Here is a 10,960-nt window from a genome sequence, read left to right as displayed (position 1 = left end):
TCATGACTTGAGCCACAATCAGACGCTTAACTGACTGAGCCACTAAGATGCCCCAATAGTTTCAACTTTTTAATAGCAGCTATTACCAAATGCTCATCTTGGCCATAGAAATTCTCACCCTTGAAAACTATAATATCTATACAAATGTAACTTTGGGCAACTTACTACCTATGAACACTTCCAGCTAACTTGTGTTAAATACATGTCTGGGCATTTGAAATAATTTGTTATATACATAGGCTTATTATTAATAAGACAATCAAATGCTGGTATGGGTTTCCAAAGAAAGATTTTATAATAAGTTTTCCTCCTGAGTAATTAGAAAGTAAGACTTCTTGGGGCGCCTGGGTGGCTCAGTCGGTTAAGCGGCCGACTTCGGCTCAGGTCATGATCTCAGGGTTCGTGGGTTCAAGGTCCGCGTCGGGCTCTGTACTGACAGCTCAGGGCCTGGAGCCTGCTTCAGATTCTGTATTTCCCATCGCTTCTCGGCCTTTTGGCTAAGATCAAGTGTAGTATCTGTTCTTATCAGATTCTGTATCTCCCTCTCTCTCTGACCCTCCCCTGCTCGCACTGTCTCTCTCTGTCTCTCAAAAATAAATTTTAAAAAAACATAAAAAATAAAAATTAAATTAAAAAAAATTCTTAAACAAAAAGAAAATAAGACTCCTTTTTTTGTTGGGGCCATCCTTTGCTTGAGAAACTGAAACTCTACCAACCACTCTTTTTTTAAATTTTTTTTTCTTACCAACTGTAGGAAAACACCTCCCTAGCTAAGTGGCAGAGCTAGATCTGAAGTGAGTCATTAAATGTGGTCTCTCTACCCCAGCCCCTATAAAAAGGGCATACGCTTTCTACAAATGGTCACGACAGTCGTACGATAGGAAAAAATCAAACCGAGAAAATATAATAACGAAGACTATTGGCACTAACGGTAAAGGGAGCGCCATTTGCTCAAGTCCAGGTGGCAGGCGCACATGCTTCCTTATAACGCTTGGTAAACATCTGCTGCTCGGAGAGAGCACTGAATTTTACCTTAACCGTGACATTGATTTCTTCTCCTAGTAGGTCTAGATCTATATATTTCTATCTCAATGGGTTTTCTAATTCGGATTTTATCGGCTCAGAAAAGACAAGCAGCACCAATGAAGGGAATTGCGAGCAAGGCTAGGGGTCGAGATGTTATGTCACTGTTAGCAGATCTCTTAAACCTTTCCCCTGGGTAAGCAAGGGGCTTGTCCTCCCAGGGTGAGCTCTGAGTTCCCCAATTAGAGCTGGATGGGGTCCATCACATGGAGTCCTGCTGTGATCTGAGAAGCTTTTACCCCGATGAACTTATAGACAGGATCATCTCTCTTTCAAATTTATATTTTTAAATGTGTTATTCATTCATTCATTCATTCATTCATTCATTCATTCATTTGAGAGACAGAGTGAAAGAGAGAGCATGAGCAGGGGAGGGGAAAGAGAGGGGGAGACAGAGGTTCCAAGCAGGCTCTGCACTGACGTCAGAGAACCTGATACAGGGCTCGAACTCACAAACTGTGAGATCATGATCCCACCCGAGCTGAAGTCGGATGCTTAACTGAGCCACCCAGGCACCCTGGATCATCTCTCTTTTAGAAAAGAGGGCGGAGATTCTAGGCGACTATAACCACTGAACTTGTCCTATTTAAATTGCTCTTGCTTAGGGGCGCCTGCGGTGGCTCAGTTGGTTGGGTGTCTGGCTTCAGCCCAGGTCACTATCTCACAGTTAGTGGGTTTGAGCCCCGCATCGGGCTCTGTGCTGTCAGTTCAGGGCCTAGAGCCTGCTTCGGATTCTGTGTCTCCTTCTCTCTCTTTCCTCCTCCCCTACTTGCACTCTCTCTCTCTCTCCTCTCTCTCTCTCTCTCTCTCTCTCTCTCAGAAATAAATAAACATTAAAAACAAATGGCTCTTGCTCAAACAGGCGCAGTGACATTGCTAACATACCTCCACTGAAGTGCCTTGGAAATAGGATGGTAGCCTGGGGTAGGCGAGGAGCACATGGGGTCTGTGGATGACACATCCGCCATTCAGAATGGAAACGAACAGGTGAAATTATTAGATTGCCGCAAATCCTAGCATATGTTGTCCAGCATCTGAAAGCAATTCTATCTGTAGGACTCTAATATAAAAGTAGAAAGTGAGAAATCTCCATGTCCAAGATCATATTGACAAGAGAGTTGTTTCTTCAGAGGCGAAATAACTTGATGTACATGTGACTTAAATGGACAAGATGTGGGATGCCTGGGTGACTCAATCGGTTAAGCATCCGACTCAAGCGTCCAACTTCGGCTTGGGTCATGATCTCACAGCCCGTGGGTTCAAGCCCCATGTCAGGCTTTATGCTGACAGCTCAGAGCCTGCTTCAGGCTCTCTGTTACTCTCTCTCTGCCCCTCCCTTGCTCACGTCTCTGCCTCTCTTTCAAAAGTAAAATATTTAAGGAGAAAAAAAAAAGGAGAAGACAGGAGACTTTAAAAGTAACCATTGCAACATTACGGATAGTGCCTATAAGACTTGGTTCAAAACTTGTTTACAGCAAGAAATTCAATGTTACAACAGTGTATTGAAAATTTATCAGGGGCGCCTGGGTGGCTCAGTCGTTTAAGCGTCCGACTTCGGCTCAGGTCATGATATCGAGGTTTGTGGGTTTGAGCCCCATGTCTGGCCCTGTGCTGACAGCTCAGAGCATGGAGCCTACTTCAGATTCTGTGTCTCCTTCTCTCTCTCTGTCCCTCCCATGATCACACTCTCTCTCTGTCTCTCAAAAATAAATAAGTGTTAAAAAAAAAAAGAAAATTTATCAGCCACATATGTGAGTCCAGCTGCTCTTCTAAGTGCTTCTTGTGGTTACGCAGGCCGGTCAAGTTGGTTAAAGCAACAGTATTATTACCTGGATGGAACATAGTAGAAGGAGGCAGGTAATATATCTGGACAAGGTGAAAAAAAAACCCCAAAAACCTTCAAGGAAGCTTGACAGAGAGTGTATGGTGGTGAGATGAGGAGGTATGACCTTGGACTTCTGTCTCTTCAGATGTTTCACTTTCTGCAGCATTTAATGATTGAACATTGCTGCTAGTCATTTTCAACTTGTGGTCGGGCTGGAGAAACCACAGAAAAAGAACCCCACTGTGGCAGGAGGTGGAAGCAGAGAGCGTTTTGTGTGGGTTCACTTACTATTTTAATTCCGTTGTATCATTAGAGAGCTTCTGAGGTATGGTGGTTAGCTTCTCCTATTTACTGCTCTTTCCCTTCTTCCTTTATTTTTTCCTTTCTCTTGTACCCTTTAGTTTTCCTCTGGCACCTTCCCTCTCTAAGGCTGGCGATGAGTGTGCCAGGAGGCCACAGTGGGAAAAGCCCAAATTTACACTAGGTCTCAGGGGACATTGCTCTGACTGCTGGTCACTTGTCTCATGCCTTCAGCCCAGTGATTTCATGGTTGGGAAGCGATTTTTCCTCGTCTTAAACTAGGGATATTATGAGCTGCTTCACAGGTTTGTGAAAATTAAATGTGAACGCATGTTGTATGCCAAGCCCGGAAACTGGTGAATGATTCTGTTCATCACTGGGAGTGGCTACTACAAGCATTCATTTTTTTAAATTTTATTTATTTTTAAATTTTTAAATGTTTATTCATTTTTGAGAGAGACACAGAGCAGGAGCTGGGGAGGGGCAGAGGGGGAGACAGAATCCAAAGCAGGCTTCAGGTTCTGAGCTGTCAGCACAGAGCTTGAGGAGGGGCTTGAACTCATGAACCCTGAGATCATGACCTGAACCCAAGTCAGATACTTAACTGACTGAGCCACCCAGGTGCCCCAAGGATTTTTTTCATGAAGATAGCATCTTTTCTTCTGCCCAAGTGCTCATGTGTTTTAACTGCTTTTCTTCCTGGACCCCTCCATGTCTGACCATACTATTATCATCAGCAGTCAAACTTTATTTTTGTAGTGTTTACTTATTTATTTGAGAGAGAGAAGAGACAGAGTGTGTAAGCACAAGCAGGGTTGGAGCAGAGACAGAGAGAGAAAATCCCAAGCAGGGTGGGGAATGTCAATGTCAGCACAGAGCCCCAAGCTGGGCTCTAAACCCACAAACCGTGAGAACCTGACCTGAACGAAATTAAGAGTCAGAAGGAAGCTTAATCGACTGAGCCACCCAGGCGCCCCTCATTAGCCAACCTTTAATAAGTGCCTATCATGGGCCAGGACTCTGCGGTAAGTACTTTATGAAAAGCATTTAATTATTTCTCAGAATCTATACAAAAGCTATTATTCGAATCCCAGTTTCTTAATGAGAAAGTGGACATTCAGAGGCATTAAGTGAACTGGCAGGTTTATAGGATCTGTTGCCAAGACAAGATTTGATGAGGTCTGACTCCAGTGCAGAGGAGCTTAACCACTGATGACACCAATTAAACTCTCCAACGCACAGACCACCCACTCCCCAGGACAACCTGCGGAATGCAGGGTCTGTCCCACACACGGTTTAGCATCTATGCCTCTGTCGTATCTAATTTCTTTTTCTTTTTTTTAAATATTTTTTTAATGTTTTAATTTATTTTGGATACAGAGAGAGACAGAGCATGAGAGGGGGAGGGTCAGAGAGAGAGAGGGAGACACAGAACCGGAAGCAGGCTCCAGGCTCTGAGCTAGCTGTCAGTACAGAGCCTGACGTGGGGCCCAAACCCACGAACGTGAGATCTGACCTGAGCCGAAGTCGGAGGCTTAACCAACTGAGCCACCCAGGCGCCCCTCTAATTTCTTTTTCGTGGGAGTGGAGGGGCGCGCAGTTCTGGCTTCTCAGGAGGGGGGCGGGGCGGAGGTCCTGTCCTTCTTTATCTCCTCCTGGGCCACCTGCAAGGAAAACTCGGTATCCAGTGGACACGGGCTCCTAAATGGAAGGGAAAAGAAACTGATCAGGCGGAGATTAAGAGTAAACAGAGCGCAGGAACAGGACAGCGGGAAGGGGAGAGGAAGAAAAAGAATTCAAGGGAAAGCACCAAAGGGCAAATATTTGCTGAACTCTTAGTGCCAGTCAGCGGACCCAGGGTTCTTTAAGGGTCTCTGAGTACAAATTCTCAGCGCATTAGGCACTGCAATCGGCCTAATGTTTACAGAGGAGGAACCAAGGCTCAGAGAACAAAGCGCTCCACGCATCTGGTGGCCGGTTTGCACCCACGGTCGCGCACATGTGGTACGGGTTTAATGTGGTGCCCGGTTCTGGTTCTTCCTGCCATGGTCAGGGTAGTAAACACGCAGGTTGCGCCCTCCCCTCCGATCCCGTAGGGATCGGTGGCACACAGGGGCATCCATCTGAGTATCAGCGAAGACAGGGCACGGGGCGATGACAAGTTTGCAAGCCACATTTGTCCCCTTTCCTCACTTTGAACTGCTGGGACGCATCTTTCTTTTCTTGGGAGCCAAGCCAGACGAGTGAGTTAAGAGTGATCTCTTCCTCTTCGCCCCCGCAGGTGCCCAGAGGCGGCACCAGGCTGGGCCTCCCGCGGCCGCACCCGCGCTTAGGTGGGAGGTGGCTCCAAGGTGACGCGCGGCCGCCTCCGCCCCCTGGGGGCGGGGCTGGCGAGCAGGGGCAGAGGAAGTCGCAAGACCCGGGAGGTGCAGTTGCCCCCGCCGTGTCCCGGCTGCTCCCGCGCCTGCGAGCCGCGGCGCGGCGGGTCCCGGCAGGGGAGCTGCGCGCCTACACCCCTCGGCACCCCCAGGACGCGGCCTCGGACAGGTGAGGGCGGCGCCGCGCGCACCTGGCCTTGCGCGCGGGGGCCGGGGGTGTCGCCGCCTGCTTTCTCCCGGGGGCGGGGGGCGTCTACTCCCCACCGAGGTGAGCGGGGCTGGGGACCCTCAGGGCCCAGGATGGGATTTCAGCTGAAGCTCCTTCCCCGGATCCCAAAGGCGTGCCGAGGACCGGAGGCAGAAATCCGCGGCGAGCAGTCCCGGAGAGCGCACCGGGGGCGGGCAGCCTGCCCAGGGAATTCTTGGCCTTTTCAAAGACACACCTTTGGTCCCTTCCGGGCACAGTGGAGTTCATCACCGCCCCCCGCCCAGACTCTTGGCGTAGTGGTCAGCCCCACATTTGGGTGGGATTCGATGCTCTCCCTTCGTGGAGACCTGGAGGTCCAACTTCGGTTCCAAGCGCAGCTGCACGGAGCAGCAGAAAGCTTCAGGATACTCGTTTAGGTTACAGAGTGTCTCTTGCACGTTAAAAAAAAAATGGTGATGGTGGCGGTGAACTTGAGGGACGATTGCTTCCGTAGTTAGTTGCTCTGCGTCCTGTCCATTTGTTAAGCAAATTGGGGGCGCTGATGGCTTTTAGAGACGGTTGGTTTTCCTTAGACGGGCTAAAACATCTTGAACTTCTGTGCCAAGTCTGACGGGTTAGGCTTACCTAAGTGTGTGCTGGAAACTCCTCGGCAAGGGCCACTTACCGCCCCCCCGAACACCTTCCAGGTGATCCCTAGAACTTTACCGGACTGCGTGCCTACAAGCTGAATGGCAGACAGGTCTATGGATTATGGTTTACATTAGCGTTCATTTTGTTTGTTTGTTTGTTTGAGTCAGCAGCGTTCCAATTCAGTAAGTATTTGTGGTTTGCCTGCTAAGGGCCAACCCGTGCGGAGCCAGGTTAGTGCACTTTTGACACAAAGGGGCATTTTAGGGCCCTCCTTCTTCACAGGTGGGTGTTTGGAAGATGCACTGGCATAGGGAAGCCTCGTTAATCTCTGCTAATAAGCATTTAAATGTAGAGAGAATGCAAATCTTCGAAAAGACTGTCATTAGCCTGGTCTGCCATCCAAATCGACAGGGACTCTCAAAACTATGCCTTAAAATAAGATTGTTAAGGATCCATTCTACGCCGTCCACCATGTTGAGCACTTTATCTTGCTGCATAAAATACACACCATAGATATCTTTCCCCCAGTGCAGGGAGGGAGGAATTCCGCAGTTTGTTCAAGGTTATTTATTAGTGCCCCTGAGAGCTGAAAGTAACTATTTCTGAGTGCAGAATCCATGCTTTTTCACTATTCTATGGGGCTGGGAGGCATACGGTGTAAATCTGGCAGGTTTAATGGAAAATAATTCAAATTGATATTCATAAAACAATCCATGCACTGGGACTTAAGGTCACTGTCATGTATGAGTGCTGTTTTCATTCTCTTTGTGTGGTTGAACCATGATCAGTCTGGGACAAGAAGATGAACGGGTTTTTTTTTTTTAATACAAAATTTATCATGTGTCTTCCTAAAAATTTTTAGAATTATTTTTAATATCATGTATTGTCAAATTAGCTTCCATACAAGATCCAGTGCTCATGCCAACAAGTGCCCTCCTCTGTGCCCATCCCCCACTTTCCCATCTCCCCCCACCCCAATCAACCCTCAGTTTGTTCTCTGTTCTTAAGAGTCTCTTATGGGGGTGCCTGGGTGGTTCAGTCAGTTGAGCGTCTGCAGTTAGCTCAGGTCATGATCTCATGGTTCTTGGGTTCGAGCCCCGCGTCGGGCTCTATGCTGACCACTAGCTCAGAGCCTGGAGCCTGCTTCAGATCCTGTGTCTCTTTCTCTCTCTGCCCCTCCCCTGTTCACGCTCTCTTTCTGTCTCTCAAAAATAAATTAAAAAAAAAAAAAGAGTCTCATGGTTTACCTCCCTCCCTTTCTGTTTGTAGCTATTTTTCCCCTTCCCTTACCCCATGGTCTTCTATTAAGTTTCTCAAGATCCACATATTAGTGAAAACATATGATACCTGTCTTTTCTCTGACTGACTGACTTCACTTAGCGTAATACCTTCCAGTTCCATCCATGTTGCTGCAAATGGCAGGATTTTATTCTTTCTCATCCGCAAGTAATATCTTCCTTAACGTAGTTTTAAGGATCCAACATATCCAAGTGGGACAAATTAGCAACACTTTGTAGGTGTTCCTTGTGTTTTACACATTGAAGAAACACCTAATTTTTGTATTATTCATATCTTTTAACATTATCACAGCTGATTTTTTATCTTCCAGGTGAATGGAAGCCATCTTTGTCATCTAGAAAAGATTTTGTGTAAGTCTATAATCATACATGACTATACATAAACATTTATTTTAAAAGATGTATCTTTTTTTTTTTTTTATAAAATCTCTAATGTAGAGTACTGCAGTGTGCTCATTTGAGAAGGGAATCCTGATAGCCCTAGGTTAGCCTTTGAGTAAGAATAATCCATAACAACTCATAATCTCTTTAAGTTCCTGTAAACCACAAAAGTGATTTTTAAACTATAATTATTATGCTGTACAGGATGAGGATGACAATAGTCCTTTTGAATTTAATTTTTTTTAATGTTTATTTACTTTCCAGAGAGAGCTAACAGTGGAGGGGCAGAGAGAGAAAAGGAGACACAGTATCCGAGGCAGGCTCCAGGCTCTGAGCTGTCAGCACAGAGCCTGACGCAGGGTTCGAACTCACAAACTGGGAGATCATGACCTGAGCCCAAGTCAGATGCTTAATTGACTGAGCCACTCAGGTGCCCCTATTTTTTAAAAAAAATTTAAAAGTGTTTATTTACTTTTGAGAGGGAGTTTCAATTTTTTTAGTGTTTATGAATTTTAAGGAATATTTCAAAACTTGCTTTCTTAACCTTCCTTATGATTGTGAGTAATTACACACAGAAATTGAGGAGTGGTGTGTGTGTGTGTGTGTATGTGGGTTTAAGAGAAGTTTTCGCCTGTCTTGAGAAATCAGGTAGAATATTCTGCCTGGGTTGTGCCAGGCACAGTTTTTATTTGTTCTATCTTCATTTGACAGTGAAACTAATAATGCTGACAACACACCTTGAACTTCTCTTTAGGAGTATTTGAAATCCTGCCTAGAACGTGTTTGTAGAAGCGTGCTTGACTTGGTTAAGATCCTCTAATGAAGGGGCAGAGAGTGATGAATTAGAGAAATTTCCAGAAAAGCCAAAGAGCCCAGGAGCATCTGGGCAGATGTGAAATGGCCAGATCTCAATTTGGTCCAACCTTCAATTTGGAGATCCTTTTTAAGAAAAGTATTGCAAAATTTGTTAGGAAAGTGAACACTTATTTAGAATGGAAAAAGAAATGATAAGCATTTGCTGGAGGCTTCTGTCTTCTTTCTGCGGAGATCTTTTTGGGCAGTTTACCAGAAATGCTTACATAAAAATGCTTCCTGATTGCAACCGTCTCTCCCTGAGAACAACTTTGCATCTCCTGGCAGCTTGGAGCTCTCACAGGGGCCAGTGAAAGGCAGGAAGCTGAAACTCGACTACCTTCATAGAATAAGAGACCACATTGTGGTTGGAGAGAGGCAAAGGACTCATGGTTGGCTGAGCAGGGGTGAGGCCGGTCAGTGGCTGGCGCGGGAGGGATCCTGGGCTCACTGGAGACTCAGGGCATTCATATCTAGTGAACAGTTCCGAGAGGAAGGCCCAGAGCTGGCCTCTAGGACCTTTCAGTTGGCTTGGCTCTCCCAGCCTGCTTTCTACCAGTCCGCATGTACTGATGGTTTTCACCACTGACTCCGGTGAGGTCCTCTTTGCCACGGAGCTCGTGGTGCCATGGAGCTGATTTCATTATGACAGCACAGTGTGGTAGGTGCTGGCCTGGAGCCTGGAGGGCTCCTGATTGCTTGAACTGAGTTTGGTGGAATTACCGAGATGAAGAGTCCAGGGCGGAAGGCTGTAGAAAGCATGGAGGTTTGGCCCCCACACAGTCTCCTCTGTGGGTGCAGTGAGGCCCCTTGGTTAGTGCTTCTCAACATGTCCTTCCCGACCCAAGGAACCCACCCAGCTGGGATTCACTTCTTAAAACTTTTTTTTTTTTAATGTTTTATTTATTTTTTATGCAGAGAGAGACAGAGCATGAGAGGGGGAGGGGCAGAGAGAGAAGGAGACACAGAATCTGAAGCAGGCTTCAGGCTCTGAGCTAGCTGTCAGCACAGAGCCTGACACGGGGCTTGAACCCACGAACGTGAGATCTGACCTGAACCGAAGCTGGAGGCCTAACCGACTGAGCCACCCAGGCACCCCTGGGATTCACTTCTTAGAAATCCACACCCTCAGACCCCATCCGGGGGCCCCCCTGAATCGGGGGCTCTGTGTCTGGAGCATAAAGATCTGCCCTCCTGATGATTCTGGTGTATGCCAAAGTTTGAGAACCAACCACCGCTTTTAGGGTGTAAGAGCACTGGTAGGACATAGAAAGAGGGGAGCGTATGTGCTCATCTATTATGCTTGTCCTAGAAGTGTTATGTATTTTACGGTCACTGACATTTATTGAGCACTCAGATCGTACTCAGGCCTTCTGCTAAGAAACAGGGACTCTTTTAATCATGACTGCAACCCCGCAAAGCAGGTCTGGTGTCAGTTCCATTTAATTTGAGAAAACTGAGGCCCAGAGAGACCAGGGTGATGTCCCAGGATGCACAGCTGGAAGGCAGTTCCACCGGGGTTCCCACACCTTCCCTGTCTTCCCGCCTGGGAGAGAGTCTGCATGGGTTGTCCTTGCTGTGGGCGGGCGTTGTAGGAGAGGCTGGAAGGCAGAGCCGACCCTACAGGGAGCAACCCTATTTAACGGCCATGATTATTTGTTGACCACTTGGGGTCACCAGGCTTTTCTTTAGGGACACACTGCCAGATGACAGAGGAAGAATGTTGTCTTTCCTTCCTAGTGCGGATTTCTAAAGTTTCCTAAGCAAGTGGACCTGATTGCACATACGCGATTGAGTAAAACGGAAGTTGCCTCTCTCCCTGGCATGATCATGGGCTCATACGGATGCCCCTGTGGGTGATTGCGGAAGGTGGACTTGTTTCGGAAGGTGGGTTTCATCTATTAGCATGGAGGCCTTTCTTCTAAGGGTCAGCTCCCTGCCCAGGACGCAGAGGGCTTGAAGATATGTGTTTGGCACCATCTGGAAGGTATCTAGAAGACCTGTG

At 47.1% G+C, this 10,960-nt stretch overlaps 1 protein-coding gene and 1 pseudogene across 5 annotated transcripts in view; both read left to right on the top strand.

Annotated features, from left to right (window-relative positions):
• The first annotated feature begins 477 nt into the window (after nucleotides 1-477).
• On the top strand, nucleotides 478-644 carry LOC115303037 (annotated as a pseudogene).
• A 4,972-nt stretch (nucleotides 645-5,616) lies between these two features.
• Nucleotides 5,617-10,960, top strand: part of MCTP2 (multiple C2 and transmembrane domain containing 2) — a 244,352-nt gene continuing 239,008 nt past the window's right edge. For 2 of the 5 annotated variants that reach the window (XM_029952128.1, XM_029952129.1), the window contains exon 1: nucleotides 5,617-5,755. The gene's annotated coding sequence lies outside the window, so the exon portion shown is untranslated. Of the gene's footprint in view, nucleotides 5,756-8,033; nucleotides 8,074-10,960 lie in introns of all 5 variants that reach the window. The other 3 variants (XM_029952126.1, XM_029952127.1, XM_029952125.1) reach the window with 3 other exon arrangements.

The sequence above is a fragment of the Suricata suricatta genome, chromosome 9 (assembly GCF_006229205.1).
Source record: "Suricata suricatta isolate VVHF042 chromosome 9, meerkat_22Aug2017_6uvM2_HiC, whole genome shotgun sequence".
NCBI lineage: Eukaryota > Metazoa > Chordata > Mammalia > Carnivora > Herpestidae > Suricata > Suricata suricatta.
This window is presented reverse-complemented; position numbering and strand designations above follow the sequence as displayed.